This window comes from Rutidosis leptorrhynchoides, chromosome 8 (assembly GCF_046630445.1).
Source record: "Rutidosis leptorrhynchoides isolate AG116_Rl617_1_P2 chromosome 8, CSIRO_AGI_Rlap_v1, whole genome shotgun sequence".
Taxonomy (NCBI): Eukaryota; Viridiplantae; Streptophyta; class Magnoliopsida; order Asterales; family Asteraceae; genus Rutidosis; species Rutidosis leptorrhynchoides.
In genome coordinates, this window is record NC_092340.1 from 328101738 (window position 1) to 328124097 (window position 22360).

Consider the following 22360-nt stretch of genomic DNA (forward strand, 5'->3'; position numbering starts at 1 on the left):
AACATGTTAAGCAATCAAACTTGTTAAGACTTGATTAGTTGAAATATGTTTCATATAGACAATTGACCACCCAAGTTGACCGGCGATTCACGAACGTTAAAACTTGTAAAAACGACATGACGATATATATATATATATATGGATATACATATGGTTAACATGAGATTATGATAAGTAAGTATCTCCATAAGTATATTAACAATGAGTTATATACATATAAACAAGACTACTAACTTAAGGATTTCGAAACGAGACATATATGTAACGATTATCGTTGTAACGACATTTAAATGTATATATATCATATTAAGATATATTAATATATCATAATATCATGATAGTATAATAATTTAACATCTCATTAGATATAATAAACAATGGGTTAACAACATTAATTGAGATCGTTAACTTAAAGGTTTCAAAACAACACTTACATGTAACGACTAACGATGACTTAACGACTCAGTTAAAATGTATATACATGTAGTGTATTTAGATGTATTAAAATACTTTTGGAAGACTTCAAGACATATATCAAAACACTCATACTTAACGAAAATGGTTACAGTTACTTTTCCATTCTTTTCTTTCATCAAGAATTCTAGTCGTATTCTTACCCGTATTATACACAGCTTCAAAACGTACTTACTATGAGTATATACCAATAGGAACTAGCATGGGATTCCACTCTTGATTATGTCATGTATGACTAATCAATTTTAACTTCTACCATGAGCTAGTCAACTAACTAGAACTCCTTTTAACCCCACTCACCACTCACCAATTACCACTCATCATTCACTCCATTTCACTTCCAATTCTCTTTCTAATTCTCTCTCAACACACACACACACACACACACACTATTATGAACGTATTTTTCCAGTAGTTAATCATCATCTTCATCAAAAATCACTTCAAGAATCAAGCTATAATCATCATAGGAAGAACACTTCAAGAACACTTCAAAAATCCCTTCAAGTTTACTAATTTACTTCCAAGCTTTCTAATCCATTCCAAGTAATCATCTAAGATCAAGAAACCTTTGTTATATACAGTAGGTTATCTTTCTTATTCAAGGTAATATTCATATTCAAACTTTGATTCAATTTCTATAACTATAAACTATCTTAATTCGAGTAAAAATCTTACTTGAACTTGTTTTTGTGTCATGATCCTACTTCAAGAACTTTCAAGCCATCCAAGATCCTTTGAAGCTAGATCATTTCTTGTCACTTCCAGTAGGTTTACCTACTAAACTTGAGGTAGTAATGATGTTCATAACATCATTCGATTCATATATATAAAACTATCTTATTCGAAGGTTTAAACTCGTAATCACTAGAACATAGTTTTGTTAATTCTAAACTTGTTCGCAAACACAAGTTAATCCTTCTAACTTGACTTTTAAAATTAACTACACACATGTTCTATATCTATATGATATGCTAACTTAATGATTTAAAACCTGGAAACACGAAAAACACCGTAAAACCGGATTTACGCCGTCGTAGTAACACCGCGGGCTGTTTTGGGTTAGTTAATTAAAAACTATGATAAACTTTGATTTAAAAGTTGTTATTCTGAGAAAATGATTTTTATTATGAACATGAAACTATATCCAAAAATTATGGTTAAACTCAAAGTAGAAGTATGTTTTCTAAAATGGTCATCTAGACGTCGTTCTTTCGACTGAAATGGCTACCTTTACAAAAATGACTTGTAACTTATTTTTCCGACTATAAACCTATACTTTTATGTTTAGATTCATAAAATAGAGTTCAATATGAAACCATAGCAATTTGATTCACTCAAAACGGATTTAAAATGAAGAAGTTATGGGTAAAACAAGATTGGATAATTTTTCTCATTTTAGCTACGTGAAAATTGGTAACAAATCTATTCCAACCATAACTTAATCAACTTGTATTGTATATTATGTAATCTTGAGATACCATAGACACGTATACAATGTTTCGACCTATCATGTCGACACATCTATATATATTTCGGAACAACCATAGACACTCTATATGTGAATGTTGGAGTTAGCTATACAGGGTTGAGGTTGATTCCAAAATATATATAGTCTGAGTTGTGATCAATACTGAGATACGTATACACTGGGTCGTGGATTGATTCAAGATAATATTTATCGATTTATTTCTGTACATCTAACTGTGGACAACTAGTTGTAGGTTACTAACGAGGACAGCTGACTTAATAAACTTAAAACATCAAAATATATTAAAAGTGTTGTAAATATATTTTAAACATACTTTGATATATATGTATATATTGTTATAGGTTCGTGAATCAACCAGTGGCCAAGTCTTACTTTCCGACGAAGTAAAAATCTGTGAAAGTGAGTTATAGTCCCACTTTTAAAATCTAATATTTTTGGGATGAGAATACATGCAGGTTTTATAAATGATTTACAAAATAGACACAAGTACGTGAAACTACATTCTATGGTTGAATTATCGAAATCGAATATGCCCCTTTTTATTAAGTCTGGTAATCTAAGAATTAGGGAACAGACACCCTAATTGACGCGAATCCTAAAGATAGATCTATTGGGCCTAACAAACCCCATCCAAAGTACCGGATGCTTTAGTACTTCGAAATTTATATCATATCTGAAGGGTGTCCCGGAATGATGGGGATATTCTTATATATATGCATCTTGTTAATGTCGGTTACCAGGTGTTCACCATATGAATGATTTTTATCTCTATGTATGGGATGTGTATTGAAATATGAAATCTTGTGGTCTATTGTTACGATTTGATATATATAGGTTAAACCTATAACTCACCAACATTTTTGTTGACGTTTAAAGCATGTTTATTCTCCGGTGAATACTAAGAGCTTCCGCTGTTGCATACTAAAATAAGGACAAGATTTGGAGTCCATGTTTGTATGATATTGTGTAAAAACTGCATTCAAGAAAATGATTTCGATGTAACATATTTGTATTGTAAACCATTATGTAATGGTCGTGTGTAAACAGGATATTTTAGATTATCATTATTTGATAATCTACGTAAAGCTTTTTAAACCTTTATTTATGAAATAAAGGTTATGGTTTGTTTTAAAAATGAATGCAGTCTTTGAAAAACGTCTCATATAGAGGTCAAAACCTCGCAACGAAATCAATTAATATGGAACGTTTTTAATCAATAAGAACGGGACATTTCAGTTAGTATCCGAGCGTTGGTCTTAGAGAACCAGAAAATTTGCATTAGTGTATCTTATCGAGTTTGTTAGGATGCATTAGTGAGTCTGGACTTCGACCGTGTTTTCTTTAAAAATGATTGCTTAACATTTTTGTTGGAAAATATATATTTTTAACATATGAATATTATATGATATATTAATCTCTTAACGTGTTTGATATTATGTGATAGATGTCTACCTCTAGAACAAGTCCCATTGACTCACCTAATAATAATGAAGAGTCAAATGTAAATTGGAATGATTCGTGAACTGATTCACAAGTTCCCGAAGAGGAACCGGAAGAAGAGTCGGAACTGGAAGAAGAATCGGAACCGGAAGAAGAATCGGAACCGGAAGAAGAAATAGAACCGGTGGGAGAAATAATAAAACAGTTAAGTAAAAGAGAATCCTCAACCAACCGACCAAGGTTAATTATGGTCAATGGTGTTTCCGCCAGGGAAGCAAAATATTGGGAGGATTACCAATTCTCCGATGAATCGGATTCCGACGAGAATTCCGATGATGTTATAGAAATTACCCCAACTGAATTTAAAAAGGTAAAAGAAAATAATAAGGGAAAGGGAATAAAAATAGAGAAATCTAATTCCAACCCCGACGAACTTTATATGTATCGTCATCCCCCGAAGTCCTTAAGTTGTAACAATGACCCGGGAACCTCTAAACCACCAGGTTTTTCTAAACCAATGTGGACAACGACGGCTCGTATTAGGGGAACATCATATATCCCTAGAAACTTGGCAAAACGAACTAAAACCGAACAAGAAGAAACGAGCGAGTTGGAATAAGATAGTTGTATTCGTGTGGTGTAATATATGTAGTATAGTGTGCTTATGCTTTATGATATATGTAAAAATTGCTTGTATTAATAAGTATTTTTTTTATGAATCTAACTCTTGTCTATTTTACAGTATAAAAACACAAAATGGATAGACAACCCAATATTTTAAGAGACCTACCCGGAGACATGATTGATGAAATCTTGTCTAGAGTCGTTCAGAATTCCTCGACACAACTATTTAAGGCGAGATCAGTTTGTAAGACATTCGAAGAACGTTCCAAGAATGCCTTGGTTTATAAAAGGCTTTCGTTTGAAAGATGGGGGATATCACATTGGGAAATCCATAAGTTACGATGTGTTTACTTTGACGCATATATTGCGGGGAACCCAAATGCTATTTTACGCAACGGGTTAAGAAATTATTTTGACACAGTATATCCGAATATAGGACTTCGTTATTTAGAAAAAGCGGCTAACATGCAACATAAAGAAGCATGTTATGCTTACGGGTTAGTAATGTTCGCTTCTCACCAAAGTGAGAACAAGAACATCGGGCTACAACTATTAAACAAAACGTTCCCACAAGTGACGGAGTCGGTAATTGGGGTAAGAAATGAGGAATTAAGGTTATTACGAGACTGTTGGTCATTACATAACCCTCGTCCCTTTGACGACGTTACAACACACTGTCTTATCAACAGCCATAACGGTTATGTTCCACAAGACCAAGGATGGGAAGTAGTCCTAGTAAAACTAGAATGCATGACTTGTTTCTGGACGTATGAATTACGTGTCTTTATTGCCTTTGCTGAACGACTTGTGTACTAGCTAGAATTATCTTCACAACTATTTTGTATCAAAGTTATTGTGTGCTATATTTCATGCTTTATGCAAAATAAGCGGTATTGTAAGTTTGTAAAATATTGTATAAAAGTTTGAACGCGAAATATTATTACAATCAGTTTTTCATATAGAATTGTAGTAGTTGAATTGTATATTAGCTACTAAGTATGAACTTAACGGGTTGGTACTACCCGAATTTAAACTTATAAAACGCTAATATGAAGAAAAAGCTTTTATAAATGAGTTCATATTATGCTACGAAATACTATTAACTACTCTTAATATTCTGTATGATTAACTTGTTCCATTTGACTATTTTGAAGGAAATGGCACCGACTACTCGACACACCATGAATATGAATGAAGAGGAATTCTGTACTTTTCTAGCTTCAAACATAGCCGCAGTACAGGCTGCGCTACATACCAACAATAACCTTGGATCCGGCAGTACAGGAAATCGTGTAGGATGCACCTACAAAGAATTCACTGCCTGCAAACCTTTGGAATTTGATGGAACCGAAGGACCGATCGGATTGAAACGGTGGATCGAGAAGGTCGAATTGGTGTTTGCCATAAGTAAGTGTACTGAAGAGGACAAAGTGAAGTACGCTACGCATACCTTCACAGGTTCTGCATTAACATGGTGGAATACCTATCTAGAGCAAGTGGGACAAGATGATGCGTACGCACTACCGTGGTCCGCATTCAAGCACTTGATGAACGAGAAGTACTGTCCCAGAACCGAGGTCAATAAGCTCAAGACAAAACTTAGAGGGTTACGAACCCAAGGATTTGATATTACCACGTACGAAAGACGATTCACAGAATTGTGCCTATTGTGTCCGGGAGCATTCGAATATGAGGAAGAGAAGATCGACGCGTTTGTGAAAGGATTACCGGAAAGAATCCAAGAAGATATAAGTTCACACGAGCCCGCCTCCATACAACAGGCATGTAGAATGGCTCACAAACTAGTGAACCAGATTGAAGAAAGAATTAAAGAACAGACTGCTGAAGAGGCCAATGTGAAGCAAGTCAAAAGAAAGTGGGAGGAAAACGGTGATAAAAATCACCAATACAACAACAGCAGCAATTACAACAATAATCGCAACAATTATCCCAACAATCGCAACATCAATCGCAACTACAACAAACGGCCCAACAACAACAACAACAACAACTACAACAATCATCCCAACAACAATAATAATCGCAACAACAACAACAATCAGAAGCAGCTATGCCAAAGGTGTGAAAAGTATCACTCGGGGTTCTGCACCAAATTTTGCAACAAGTGTAAAAGAAATGGTCATAGCGCGGCGAAGTGTGAGGTCTACGGACCAGGGGTTAATAGAACGAAAGGAACAAATGGTGTCGGAACGAGTAATGGTGGAGCAAGTAGTGTCGGAGAAAGTTATGCCAATGTAGTTTTTTATAAATGTGGAAAACCGGGCCACATTATTAGAAATTGCCCGAACCAGGAGAACACGAATGGACAAGGCCGCGGAAGAGTTTTCAATATTAATGCGGCAGAGGCACAGGAAGGCCCGAAGCTTGTTACGGGTACGTTTCTTATTGACAATAAATCTGCTTACGTTTTATTTGATTCGGGTGCGGATAGAAGCTATATGAGTAGATATTTTTGTGCTAAATTAAGTTGTCCATTGACGCCTTTGGATAGTAAATTTTTACTCGAATTAGCAAATGGTAAATTAATTTCAGCAGATAATATATGTCGGAATCGAGAAATTAAACTGGTTAGCGAAACATTTAAGATTGATTTGATACCAGTAGAGTTAGGGAGTTTTGATGTGATAATCGGTATGGACTGGTTGAAAGAAGTGAAAGCAGAGATCGTTTGTTACAAAAATGCAATTCGCATTATACGAGAAAAATGAAAACCCTTAATGGTGTACGGAGAAAAGGGCAACACGAAGCTACATATTATTAGTAATTTGAAGGCACAAAAACTAATAAGAAAAGGTTGCTATGCTGTTCTAGCACACGTCGAGAAAGTACAAACTGAAGAAAAGAGCATCAATGATGTTCCCATTGCAAAAGAATTTCCCGATGTATTTCCGAAAGAATTACCGGGATTATCCCCACATCGATCCGTTGAATTTCAAATAGATCTTGTACCAGGAGCTGCACCAATAGCTCGTGCTCCTTACAGACTCGCACCCAGCGAGATGAAAGAACTGCAAAGCCAATTACAAGAACTTTTAGAGCGTGGTTTCATTCGACCAAGCACATCACCGTGGGGAGCTCCTGTTTTGTTTGTCAAGAAGAAAGATGGTACATTCAGGTTGTGTATCGACTACCGAGAGTTGAACAAACTTACCATCAAGAACCGCTACCCACTACCGAGAATCGACGACTTATTTGATCAACTACAAGGCTCGTCTGTTTATTCAAAGATTGACTTACGTTCCGGGTATCATCAAATGCGGGTGAAAGAAGATGATATTCCAAAGACTGCTTTCAGAACACGTTACGGTCATTACGAGTTTATGGTCATGCCGTTTGGTTTAACTAATGCACCAGCTGTGTTCATGGACCTTATGAACCGAGTGTGTGGACCATACCTTGACAAGTTTGTCATTGTTTTCATTGATGACATACTTATTTACTCAAAGAATGACCAAGAACACGGTGAACATTTGAGAAAGGTGTTAGAAGTATTGAGGAATGAAGAATTGTACGCTAAGTTTTCAAAGTGTGCATTTTGGTTGGAAGAAGTTCAATTCCTCGGTCACATAGTGAACAAAGAAGGTATTAAGGTGGATCCGGCAAAGTTAGAAACTGTTGAAAAGTAGGAAACCCCAAAAACTCCGAAACACATACGCCAGTTTTTAGGACTAGCTGGTTACTACAGAAGGTTCATCCAAGACTTTTCCAGAATAGCAAAACCCTTGACTGCATTAACGCATAAAGGAAAGAAATTTGAATGGAATGATGAACAAGAGAAAGCGTTTCAGTTATTGAAGAAAAAGCTAACTACGGCACCTATATTGTCATTGCCTGAAGGGAATGATGATTTTGTGATTTATTGTGATGCATCAAAGCAAGGTCTCGGTTGTGTATTAATGCAACGAACGAAGGTGATTGCTTATGCGTCTAGACAATTGAAGATTCATGAACAAAATTATACGACGCATGATTTGGAATTAGGCGCGGTTGTTTTTGCATTAAAGACTTGGAGGCACTACTTATATGGGGTCAAAAGTATTATATATACCGACCACAAAAGTCTTCAACACATATTTAATCAGAAACAACTGAATATGAGGCAGCGTAGGTGGATTGAATTATTGAATGATTACGACTTTGAGATTCGTTACCACCCGGGGAAGGCAAATGTGGTAGCCGATGCCTTGAGCAGGAAGGACAGAGAACCCATTCGAGTAAAATCTATGAATATAATGATTCATAATAACCTTACTACTCAAATAAAGGAGGCGCAACAAGGAGTTTTAAAAGAGGGAAATTTAAAGGATGAAATACCCAAAGGATCGGAGAAACATCTTAATATTCGGGAAGACGGAACCCGGTATAGGGCTGAAAGGATTTGGATACCAAAATTTGGAGATATGAGAGAAATGGTACTTAGAGAAGCTCATAAAACCAGATACTCAATACATCCTGGAACGGGGAAGATGTACAAGGATCTCAGGAAATATTTTTGGTGGCCGGGTATGAAAGCCGATGTTGCTAAATACGTAGGAGAATGTTTGACGTGTTCTAAGGTCAAAGCTGAGCATCAGAAACCATCAGGTCTACTTCAACAACCCGAAATCCCGGAATGGAAATGGGAAAACATTACCATGGATTTCATCACTAAATTGCCAAGGACTGCAAGTGGTTTTGATACTATTTGGGTAATAGTTGATCGTCTCACCAAATCAGCACATTTCCTGCCAATAAGAGAAGATGACAAGATGGAGAAGTTAGCACGACTGTATTTGAAGGAAGTAGTCTCCAGACATGGAATACCAATCTCTATTATCTCTGATAGGGATGGCAGATTCATTTCAAGATTCTGGCAGACATTACAGCAAGTATTAGGAACTCGTCTAGACATGAGTACTGCCTATCATCCACAAACTGATGGGCAGAGCGAAAGGACGATACAAACGCTTGAAGACATGCTACGAGCATGTGTTATTGATTTCGGAAACAGTTGGGATCGACATCTACCATTAGCAGAATTTTCCTACAACAACAGCTACCATTCAAGCATTGAGATGGCGCCGTTTGAAACACTTTATGGTAGAAAGTGCAGGTCTCCGATTTGTTGGAGTGAAGTGGGGGATAGACAGATTACGGGTCCGGAGATTATACAAGAAACTACCGAGAAGATCATCCAAATTCAACAACGGTTGAAAACCGCCCAAAGTCGACAAAAGAGCTACACTGACATTAAAAGAAAAGATATAGAATTTGAAATTGGAGAGATGGTCATGCTTAAAGTTGCACCTTGGAAAGGCGTTGTTCGATTTGGTAAACGAGGGAAATTAAATCCAAGGTATATTGGACCATTCAAGATTATTGATCGTGTCGGACCAGTAGCTTACCGACTTGAGTTACCTCAACAACTCGCGGCTGTACATAACACTTTCCACGTCTCGAATTTGAAGAAATATTTTGCTAAAGAAGATCTCACTATTCCGTTAGATGAAATCCAAATCTACGAAAAACTCCAATTCATCGAAGAACCCGTCGAAATAATGGATCGTGAGGTTAAAAGACTTAAGCAAAACAAGATACCAATTGTTAAGGTTCGATGGAATGCTCGTAGAGGACCCGAGTTCACCTGGGAGCGTGAAGATCAGATGAAGAAGAAATACCCGCATCTATTTCCAGAAGATTCGTCAACACCTTCAACAGCTTAAAATTTTGGGACGAAATTTATTTAACGGGTAGGTACTGTAGTGACCCGAACTTTTCCATGTTTATATATATTAATTGAGATTGATATTTACATGATTAAATGTTTCCAACATGTTAAGCAATCAAACTTGTTAAGACTTGATTAATTGAAATATGTTTCATATAGACAATTGACCACCCAAGTTGACCGGCGATTCACGAACGTTAAAACTTGTAAAAACGACATGACGATATATATATATATATGGATATACATATGGTTAACATGAGATTATGATAAGTAAGTATCTCCATAAGTATATTAACAATGAGTTATATACATATAAACAAGACTACTAACTTAAGGATTTCGAAACGAGACATATATGTAACGATTATCGTTGTAACGACATTTAAATGTATATATATCATATTAAGATATATTAATATATCATAATATCATGATAGTATAATAATTTAACATCTCATTAGATATAATAAACAATGGGTTAACAACATTAATTGAGATCGTTAACTTAAAGGTTTCAAAACAACACTTACATGTAACGACTAACGATGACTTAACGACTCAGTTAAAATGTATATACATGTAGTGTATTTAGATGTATTAAAATACTTTTGGAAGACTTCAAGACATATATCAAAACACTCATACTTAACGAAAATGGTTACAGTTACTTTTCCATTCTTTTCTTTCATCAAGAATTCTAGTCGTATTCTTACCCGTATTATACACAGCTTCAAAACGTACTTACTATGAGTATATACCAATAGGAACTAGCATGGGATTCCACTCTTGATTATGTCATGTATGACTAATCAATTTTAACTTCTACCATGAGCTAGTCAACTAACTAGAACTCCTTTTAACCCCACTCACCACTCACCAATTACCACTCATCATTCACTCCATTTCACTTCCAATTCTCTTTCTAATTCTCTCTCAACACACACACACACACACACACACACACTATTATGAACGTATTTTTCCAGTAGTTAATCATCATCTTCATCAAAAATCACTTCAATAATCAAGCTATAATCATCATAGGAAGAACACTTCAAGAACACTTCAAAAATCCCTTCAAGTTTACTAATTTACTTCCAAGCTTTCTAATTCATTCCAAGTAATCATCTAAGATCAAGAAACCTTTGTTATATACAGTAGGTTATCTTTCTTATTCAAGGTAATATTCATATTCAAACTTTGATTCAATTTCTATAACTATAAACTATCTTAATTCGAGTAAAAATCTTACTTGAACTTGTTTTTGTGTCATGATCCTACTTCAAGAACTTTCAAGCCATCCAAGATCCTTTGAAGCTAGATCATTTCTTGTCACTTCCAGTAGGTTTACCTACTAAACTTGAGGTAGTAATGATGTTCATAACATCATTCGATTCATATATATAAAACTATCTTATTTGAAGGTTTAAACTCGTAATCACTAGAACATAGTTTGGTTAATTCTAAACTTGTTCGCAAACAAAAGTTAATCCTTCTAACTTGACTTTTAAAATTAACTACACACATGTTCTATATCTATATGATATGCTAACTTAATGATTTAAAACCTGGAAACACGAACGGATTTACGCCGTCGTAGTAACACCGCGGGCTGTTTTGGGTTAGTTAATTAAAAACTATGATAAACTTTGATTTAAAAGTTGTTATTCTGAGAAAATGATTTTTATTATGAACATGAAACTATATCCAAAAATTATGGTTAAACTCAAAGTGGAAGTATGTTTTCTAAAATGGTCATCTAGACGTCATTCTTTCGACTGAAATGACTACCTTTACAAAAACGACTTGTAACTTATTTTTCTGACTATAAACCTATACTTTTCTGTTTATATTCATAAAATAGAGTTCAATATGAAACCATAGCAATTTGATTCACTCAAAATGGATTTAAAATGAAGAAGTTATGGGTAAAACAAGATTGAATAATTTTTCTCATTTTAGCTACGTGAAAATTGGTAACAAATCTATTCCAACCATAACTTAATCAACTTGTATTGTATATTATGTAATCTTGCGATACCATAGACACGTATACAATTTTTCGACCTATCATGTCGACACATCTATATATATTTCGGAACAACCATAGACACTCTATATGTGAATGTTGGAGTTAGCTATACAGGGTTGAGGTTGATTCCAAAATATATATAGTTTGAGTTGTGATCAATACTGAGATACGTATACACTGGGTCGTGGATTGATTCAAGATAATATTTATCGATTTATTTCTGTACATCTAACTGTGGACAACTAGTTGTAGGTTACTAACGAGGACAGTTGACTTAATAAACTTAAAACATCAAAATATATTAAAAGTGTTGTAAATATATTTTAAACATACTTTGATATATATGTATATATTGTTATAGGTTCGTGAATCAACCAGTGGCCAAGTCTTACTTCCCGACGAAGTAAAAATCTGTGAAAGTGAGTTATAGTCCCACTTTTAAAATCTAATATTTTTGGGATGAGAATACATGCAGGTTTTATAAATGATTTACAAAATAGACACAAGTACGTGAAACTACATTCTATGGTTGAATTATAGAAATCGAATATGCCCCTTTTTATTAAGTCTGGTAATCTAAGAATTAGGGAACAGACACCCTAATTGACACGAATCCTAAAGATAGATCTATTGGGCCTAACAAACCCCATCCAAAGTACCGGATGCTTTAGTACTTCGAAATTTATATCATATCTGAAGGGTGTCCCGAAATGATGGGGATATTCTTATATATATGCATCTTGTTAATGTCGGTTACCAGGTGTTCACCATATGAATGATTTTTATCTCTATGTATGGGATGTATATTGAAATATGAAATCTTGTGGTCTATTGTTATGATTTGATATATATAGGTTAAACCTATAACTCACCAATATTTTTATTGACGTTTAAAGCATGTTTATTCTCAGGTGAATACTAAGAGCTTCCGCTGTTGCATACTAAAATAAGGACAAGATTTGGAGTCCATGTGTGTATGATATTGTGTAAAAACTGCATTCAAGAAACTGATTTCGATGTAACATATTTGTATTGTAAACCATTATGTAATGGTCGTTTGTAAACAGGATATTTTAGATTATCATTATTTGATAATCTACGTAAAGCTTTTTAAACCTTTATTTATGAAATAAAGGTTATGGTTTGTTTTAAAAATGAATGCAGTCTTTGAAAAACGTCTCATATAGAGGTCAAAACCTCGCAACGAAATCAATTAATATGGAACATTTTTAATCAATAAGAACGGGACATTTCACCAAGTGTAGTAAAAACGAAGTACTATGCAACCGTTTACGATACTAGAGCGACTAGCCCGGTTGGGGTTGTCAAACCCGATAGATCTATCAATAGGATTCGCGCTTACATGTTCTTACAATATGTAAATATTAGTTACCAAGCTATTAGGGAAGATATGCAATGTGGTACAACTCAACGTAGAATATATTTTAAGTACTTGTGTCCATGGCGTAAAAAATAAAATGCATGTATTCTCATCCCAAAATTTTTTTAGAGTTTAAAAATGGGACTATATACTCACGGTAGTAAAAGTATATTAATAATAAGTTTTCAACTTATTAAAAATTTGGCCATCGTTCTTGGATTCACGAACTTGTAACAAATATATATATATATATATATATATATATATATATATATATATATATATATATATATATATATATATATATATATATATATATATATATATATCAAAATGTAATACAACTATTATTCATATCATATCTTCAATCACATGTGATTGTTTAAGTTTATATTTTCAATCACGTGTGATTGTTTAAGTTTATATTTTCAATCACGTGTGATTGTTTAAGTTTATATTTTCAATCACGTGTGATTGTTTAAGTTTAAGTTGTCAAGTTAGCAGTCCAACGTTATTAGTCCACAATTAGTAGTCCACAGTTAGTAGTCCACAGTTAGTAGTCCACAGTTAGTAGTCCACAATTAGTAGTACATAGTATACACGTGTTGTATAAGACTCAATCATGACCCAAAATACCGCTATTGTAGTTACACGTATTGTGTATGTGGTGTCTTTTGATTTTTCAGACGTATTGTGTAACCATGACATGTTAGAATACATGTATAATACAAGAAAAGTTAGCTAGGATATGGTTAGTATAGATTTTAATGAATTAATCCCGTAATCAATTTATCCATTTCTAACCAATATTGTTTTGCCCATAATTTCTTCGTTATAAATCCGTTTTGAGTGAATCAAATTGATATGGTTTCATAACGAACTGTAATTTGTGAAACTAAACTGAAAAAGTGGTGGTTTATAGTCGAAGTTACAAGTTATAATCCATATTTGATAGAGGTGGTCATTTTCGTCGAAAGAATGACATCTTGATGACCATTTTGAAAAACATACTTCAATTTTGAGTTTAACCATGATTTTTGGATATAGTATCATGTTCATATGAAATATCATTTTCCCAGAAGAACAACTTTTGAATCAAATATTATGATAGTTTTTAATTATCTAACCCAAAACAGCCCCCGGTTTTACTACGACCGCGTATGTCCGGTTTTACGGTGTTCTTCATGTTTCCAAGTTTTAACTCATTAAGTTAGTATATCATATAGATATAAAACATGTGTTAAGTTGTTTTTAAAAGTCAAGTTAGAAGGATTAACTTTATTTGCGAATAAGTTTAGAATTAACTAAACTATGTTCTAGTTTATAAACTCTTATATAGATAGCTATAGACATATGAATTGAACAAGGGTTGAAGTAGAGTTTTTACCTCAAGTTTAGAATGTAAAGTTGATGGAAAGAAGTAGTAGAACAAAACTTGAGAGAGTTCTTGCAAGTGTGTGTGAAAATTGGAAGTAAAATTTGGAAAATGAATGTGTAAAAATGAGTTAGAAATGGTGCTTATTTATAGGCTTGAAAATTTGGTTTTTAGTGAAAATATCTAACATAAGTTAAAATGTATTAAGTCATGGATGATATATTAAATTGATTAGGTCATGGATGACATATTACACAAATAATTGCAGATTTCTATTGGTATATACCAATAGTAAATACTTCTAGAATCTGTGTATAATACGGGTAAAAATACCGAATGAATGCGAGTAGAATTCTTGAGAAAATTGAACGAAAATATGAGTATAGCTATCCTTTATATATATTGGTATATTATAAAGTGTATTTAATACTTGTAAGGATGTATTTACACTCGTAATACTTTATATGTAAATACATTTTAACATAAGTTAATTACGTCGTTTAAATAGTAACATATATATTGTTCAAAAACTCTTTAAATTAGTAGTATGAAAATATATATATATATATAATACTTTGTTAATATACATAGTGAGATATTTAATTATCATATTTTCAAGTTAAATATATATAAATCCATATATATACACAATAATTAAACAATTAAACAATTAAATCAAGTTAATCGTCAGAATAAAAGGGTGACCAAAATCTTGTGTAAAACTCTTTTCGGAGGTTCAAGACTTATTAAAATTCATTGCTTATCAAGTCAGAATAATTAAATCATGTAAATAGTATAATCAAGTAGTCGGAAAAATCCGGGTTGTTACAGTACCTACCCGTTAAAGAAATTTCGTCCCGAAATTTGATCGAGATCATCATGGCTGACAATAAGTATGTTTTCATGACGAATACGAGTTGAAAATTAGAGTTTTATCATCAGTGAGTAATATGGGTAAAACAATTCGATTATGTGAAGTGTATGAGTGAAGCTATTGCAAAATAGTGAAATGAGGAAAGTAAAGATTCGTCTTAACTTTTGACGTCGTCACGGTTGATTTACGGATTAAAGAAAATCTTTGTAATCTTAAAAAGATTTGAGTCTTCGGTAATTAAGGAAATTATAATTTTCTTCGATTAGGTGCGTAATCTGCCTCGATTGCTATGTCTGATATTTTGCTATAAATTAACACCCCCTTCGTTTCCTTATTTCCACATATCTCATCTTCTATACTTTCTTCCTTAATTCATACTTCCAAAACATTCGTCAATATGCTCCATCCAGTTCTAATTCTTGATATATTCTTGACTATCACATCTGTCATTCTTCTTTTTCATCTACCACCGGAGGAATCTGTTTACTTCTACTATGCTCTTGGGTTCATAGTGTTTTTAGTTCTCCCGTGTCTTTATATTGCTATACGCATTGATATACACGGTTTGTAATTCTCTGTGTTGTTTTCGTTCTTATATTTTTCCTTATATTTCGGAGCTCCTGTACTTGTGTATTGTCATTCACGGTTATTGCTCTCTTCCATTTGCTGTGATTTATACCTATTCCTATTTCGAAGCTTCATGCTTTTGTTTTCTCTTCTCAATTTATAAGTAAAGCGAGTAATGGTCCAGAATTCATAGGTATGGAGTTTCGGATGAACAATACTAATGTTCTAAGAAAGAAATGGTAATAGCACGATCTGACTTGTTAAATTACCAGAAAATTACGAAAAAGACCGAATCATCAAGAAAAATATTTTCTTGATAATTCTAGAGGTTAAATAGAATGAAAAAGTTATGTAACATGGCACATGATGACGGTATGGTCTGTGAATCATCATGTTCCATTAGAAACTCAGCATAACTTACTGTAATATAATCACGTTGATCAAGTGTCATTATATTATACTAACTCATGCTTCAGTCCCCAACACTACTTCAAAAACATTCATATTTTAAATTCGAATTTTTTTCTTCTTCAAAATTTAGAAACTAAAACAGTTTCTTTTATGATATAACACATATAGCGTGCAGAAATGAATAATTTTAGATAATAATAGTTACGAAAATATCTTCAGAAATATCGAGGATATTTATAATGAAAGATACCATGATATCTTAGAATCTCTAAGATCGAAAGGTGATGAAGAAGATTTGTCCGTAAAGGTTTAGAGTTAGGAGCAAGATATTCATTAATGACTTCAGCAGACACTGAATCATTTGGATTCTTTGAAGGCAGGTTTAGTCTTTGTGATTTTTCCACAGCCTCCTTCATGGTTTGCTCAATCCGTTTTTCAGTTCCAAACCTTCTCTTTTCTGAGCTTTGCCAACGCACTATTCTTTATCATCAAATTTTTGGCTGTTAAGGTCATTTACAGTTTTTGCTGCTTCATCAGCATTTTTCAAAATTTCAAGAACTGATTCGTAGGTTGGGCACTTTTAAGAATTTCAGAATGGAAGATCATAATTCTAAGAGATAATTGTTATAGGTATGCATATAACTATTGATGTAGAAACGTTGCGAGATTCGAAATACTGATTGCGAATTCCTGGTAGTTAGTATGGAAATTATTGTTACAAGATGTGGATGAGTACATGATACAGTTTCAATGAGTATAATGATTTTTTGGAAGGTCAATGATCAATGAAGTTGTTGGTAAGTTTACTGCTAATGTGGTGAGATATAAAAGGTTCTCCGATAACAATGATGAAGGGGTAATCGTTATAATAAGGCTTATTCGAATGAAAAATTGAAGTTGATTTGCTGGAGCTGTGACAAAACTGTCTACTTTGAAAAGGGATTGAAAAGTTATTTTTGGTAATAAATTCCAAAGGATCTGACACAGATACGTGTTAAACTTCTACTTGGGTTCCGGGAGTTTTCCAGGTGCATGACTGTATACATAAGTTCTTCTTTTCATAGATAACGTGTGGTTGGATCATCTTCTCGATTGTTTCTTAATTAAGGTGTTTTCAAGACTCATGAAGGGTTTAAACGCAGATTGTAATCGTCAATATACATATGATGTTCTAGAGTTTTGGACAACATGAATATTTTTCTGAGTTTTATGAATAGAAGTGATGTTATATCACAGTTTTGAAGTCAAAGTATAGCTTTGAAAACTGTAGGGATTTAAGAGTGATGTCTTCTGTTAAATCTTGACTTAAATTTTGATTTGTCAAAATCAGAATATGTAATCAAATTTGAATGAGAATGGTTGTTTTGATTTCTATAAAAGAATGTATATCGTTGTAAAAGTAGTGAATATAGTTGATGATTTGCTGAATCAGAATCGAGGAATGTAACATATTAATTGTGAATTTATATATATCTCGGGTATTACCTACCCGTTAAAAGTTTCACAAGTAATATTTTGTATAAGAGAACTTTTATTACAGCCTTTACGAAAATATATATATGTATATTTTTTGCAGATATAACATAGATTTAATGAGTTAATATAATATTAAACTCATTTGATTTTCGACTGGAACTAGGAATGAATAATCTCTAAAACATTAGAGATTCTTCGCGGAGTATTTCACTAATGTAGTCAATACTTCATTATTTATTCTATTGACATTTCTTCGGTGAATGATGTTGATGTTTGTGGAGTTCTTGTGAATTTCATATAGCACGAATCATGTTTTCCAGAAAGTTTTGAGTACATCGAAGATGAAAGTGTAAAATCAAACATGTAATTGAATAATACACTTGGTTTATTATGAAATGGAATTCATTGAATTGAAACAGAGATTGTAGTTAACTATGGTTAAGTTGTCAACGACGGATGTACATCATAGCATATTAATATGAATTTAACCGAGTAGTATCTACCCTTTTTCAATTCATACATAATAGCTTAGTACGAAAAGATTTATTTTGATCTCAAAATTCATATATATATATATATATATAAAATATTCATATAATTTCTTCAGGGGGAATGAGTTAATACTTCATAACTCGTTGATACAATATACGCGTTGTTGATTTGTGATGATGTTGATGATTATGGAATTGGCGGAGCTTGTAGTGCTACAGATTTTGCCGGTGTTGGTGATACTGATGGTGATGCTGGTGGTACTACCGGTGGTGCTTGTATAACAAGTCTAGCTTGTAAACTACGCACCATTCTTGTCAGGGTTTCTAATCTTCCTTCTATCACTTCGGTCCACTCATCTGATTTATGGTTAAGGCTGGAATAGATAATCTCTAAGACTTTAGAGATTACATAATCGCCGCAGAATGTTTCTCCAATGAAGTTATGAATCAATACTTTATCGGTTATTGTTGTTGGTACTCCTTGGTATATACGGTGCGTATGACGTTGATGCTCGAGGTATAGATTGTGACGTTGAGGTGTGTGATGTGGATAGGTAATTGTCAGTCATGTCAGCTGCATGCACCGGTAAGCAAAGCTCCGCGACATCTAATGATACCAGTCGCGTCTTCATGGCCATTCTGTAGATAGGCAATTGATATAGTGGGACCATTTACCACAGGACCAGGAGGGGTAAAGTTTTTGGTTGTGGCCATTGATTACTTTACAAAGTGGGTAGAAGCCAAACCGCTCAAAACAATTTCGGGGAAACAAATTCGCAACTTTGTATGGGAGAACATCGTCTGCTGGTTTGGAATACCAAATGAAATAGTAACTGACAATGGTACACAATTTAAAGGTAACCCATTCAATGATTGGTGCCAAGAGCTAAATATAAAGCAAATGTTCACATCAGTTGCACACCCCCAGGCAAACGGCCAGTGTGAAGTAACAAATCGAGATATCGTGTTAGGTATCAAAGCAATACTCGGGTTGTGCCGAAGGAGTTGGATAGATGAACTACCAAACGTGCCGTGGGCACACCGCACGACCCCAAAAGGCGAAACTAGTGAAACACCTTTCTGTTTGGTGTATGGGTCCGAGGCTGTAATACTCGTGGAGATAAATGTACCAACCATGCGCATAGCTTCCTTCGATGAAAGTAGCAATAGCGAAGAACTGCGTAAAAATCTAAATTTGGTTGAAGAGAGCAGGTAAATGGCGACAATAAAAGAAGCAATCAACAAACAAAGAATCGCAAGCTACTATAACAAGCGCGCACAACCATTATCTTTCCAACTGGATGATCTGGTATGGCAAAAAAATGAAGCAAGAAGAGCAGAAGAAACGGGTAAACTTGGACCTAAATGGGAAGGACCATATAAAGTTATTGGTGTAAGCGATACAGGGGTGTATTAGTTAGCAAGTTTAGATGGAAGAGCAATAAAGCGTACCTGGCATGCATAAACACTTAAACGGTGCTACATATAAAAAAATACAACATAGGGATTGATCACATCAAAGCAGCTGTTTAAAATTTTTTATTATGTAATTTTCCATTTTCCATTGTAAACATGACAACTAAGTTTTGATCAAAAGATGTTTGAAATAAATTGAATCATTCAATTTAAGCCAATAACTTGTGTATTTTTACATTTGTTGATTGCATCCCCCTGAGCTGCATAGGGACACACTCCGAGTCTCAAGTGGCATAGTTTAGTTTGGTTACTAATACTATTTTTTAATGGTGACAGTAGTAAAATATTGAATTGTTTCAAACGCTTGTACACCGCGCAAGACGGAGACTTGCACAGTCTAGACTATAAAATATAAGTTTGGTTTACTTGTTAAAAAATACCCGGACATTGGCGTGGCCGGAAGACTCTCGAATAAAGACATTGGTTTGTCTTAAATACGGATAAATTGCATTGGTTTGCTTATGCGTAAAATACTTATAAATTTTTTTATAAAAGTCTTGAGTATAAACTTACAAGCATTGGTTTGCTTACTTGGCGTATAACATTGTATTGTTAGCGCAAGAATAAAAAGATCATGGTAAGATTGAGGGGTCGCTCCCGTCATGAAATCATGACAGTTATTCTAAAATAAGTTATGAAATGCATAATGAATTGTAAAGAATCGTTATATCCACCATAATGCATTCGCAAGATACAACGGTAAAATGCACATAACAAGGACATATATTTAATTTAAGTCTACCAGTTACATTTAGAGCAAAAAGATGAAAAGTCTAAACGACTATCATGATGATGTAGCTAATAAAAAGTCCAAATATCTAATAAATACTAATAAGGTGGCTTGGCTGGAATGTTGCCCTACACTAAGGAGAGTATGCAATCCTCGCACGCAGCGATCAGACGCATACCCCGCTGTAAATAAAAAAAGAAAAATATAATATAGGGATGCGAAACCTCCAAGATTGCAAGGCCCATCCCTCACTAACAAAAAAAAGCTACCCAACATGGACAAACATCTTCAATTTTAGGTAGCCTAACAAGTTCAGTTGAACTTGTCATTTACAATCTCCTGAGCGGAGACGTTGGAATCATTCACCAAAAGTTGTAAACGGGGAATTGGGATCTGCTCGAGTCTGGCACAAGCTTGGTCACATATTTATTTCATTCCATCAGAGAGCAGCTCAGCAAAATTCGGAGGAATGGAGGAGGGTACATACATCTCCTGACAAATAACATCCCAGAACAGGGTGTACTCATAAGCACGCGCAGCTACCATTACTACACCAAATCGCTGCTCGACCACTTTGCAATCAAGAGCATGCTGGATGATTGTCGGTAAACCCTTTCGGAGAATGTCATACTCTGCCTTCACTGCATCATGTTTTGCGCCCCATAATACCTGGGCCACAATCCAGTCACTAAAACTTTCATTCAGAAAGACGACATAGCTCTCCGCCTCCTTTAGCTCTGCAGACAAAGATGCAATCTCAGACTCCATGAATTTCTTCTCAGCATTGTGTTGGTCTTGATCCTGCTGTCTCTTCAACATCATAACATTTATGCACTCCTCTGCCTGCACATGTACGGTTACAGCAACCGCAAGTTGGGCAGACAGTCTGGCATTGTCCTCTTCTAACAAATTTATTTTGGCTGCTTCTGTCGATGATGTTGCCGGTGGATTGTCAAGAGCAGCTGATTTTTGATGCAAACGGTTGAAATCTTTGGCCAAATTGAACAATGTCGACTGAGCATCAACGTAGAGCTCTTCAGATGGAGAAAGGTCAGCAAACTTCTGTACCAACTGAAGGGGTGCACAGGATTGTAAAAAAGGAAATTTTTCTGCAAATACTGGGAGTGGCACTTTCATAAAGTCATTGATATTAGGGATCAATGGAGATGAGTCACCAGGATTCAAGCATGCACGCTTTGCACAGTAAGAATCATGGGATACACCATTTGGACCTACAAATAAGAAGCAACAACGTTACAAAAGACTTAAAGTCCAATTTAAGAGCAAGTCAGACGGTCAAAATAAATACCTTCATCAAAAAACCTCTTATGGATGCCAAGGCTTCTGACTTCGTGGGCTTTATAAAGTGAAGGTACAGTTTCTGAACGACTAGCCAGAGAGTTAGGGAAATTACCAGAGTCGGCGGCAGGAACAGGTGCATATGATTCCATCTTCATTTACAAAATAAAATAAGTCAAAAAAATTTACATAGGTAGTTAGTATGTAACTAAGGTTACATAGTAGAACGCAAAAAGTTATAAGAGTGTGATACACACCTTTTTACAATCAGGTAAATTGAAAAAAAAAAGTTTTTCTGGCAGAGAAGATGAAAAGATTTGAATGACTGTAAATGGAAAAGATTACGAGATGAAATATGCCAAAACGGTATTTATAGAAAAAATATGTAGGTCAAAAAATAACAAAGATGTAATCACAATCGTACACGTGTGTCAATCATAAGCTAAAAACTTTGTTAAGATGCTTGGTGCATGTAAGCATTACCAGA